Consider the following 268-nt stretch of genomic DNA (forward strand, 5'->3'; position numbering starts at 1 on the left):
AACTGAACCCGGGTTCTCTGGAAGAGAGGCCAGTGCTCTTAACCGCTGAGGCATCTCTCCAGCCCCAATCAATGCCATTTTTATAGAAAAAAAGAATCAGTATAGAATGATTCGTGCCAAGGAAGCGATGACTGCTTGGAGAAAGGAGGGTCTGTATGGGGCAAAAGGGGCACCTGAAACTTCTACTCTGAATATTTGGAAAGAGATCAACAAAGCAATCTAGAGAAATGGGAGACAGGTACACAGAGAAAGGGAGGGAGGGAGAGAG

This window comes from Nannospalax galili, unplaced genomic scaffold, assembly GCF_000622305.1.
Source record: "Nannospalax galili isolate Female #2095 unplaced genomic scaffold, S.galili_v1.0 scaffold147, whole genome shotgun sequence".
Lineage (NCBI taxonomy): Eukaryota > Metazoa > Chordata > Mammalia > Rodentia > Spalacidae > Nannospalax > Nannospalax galili.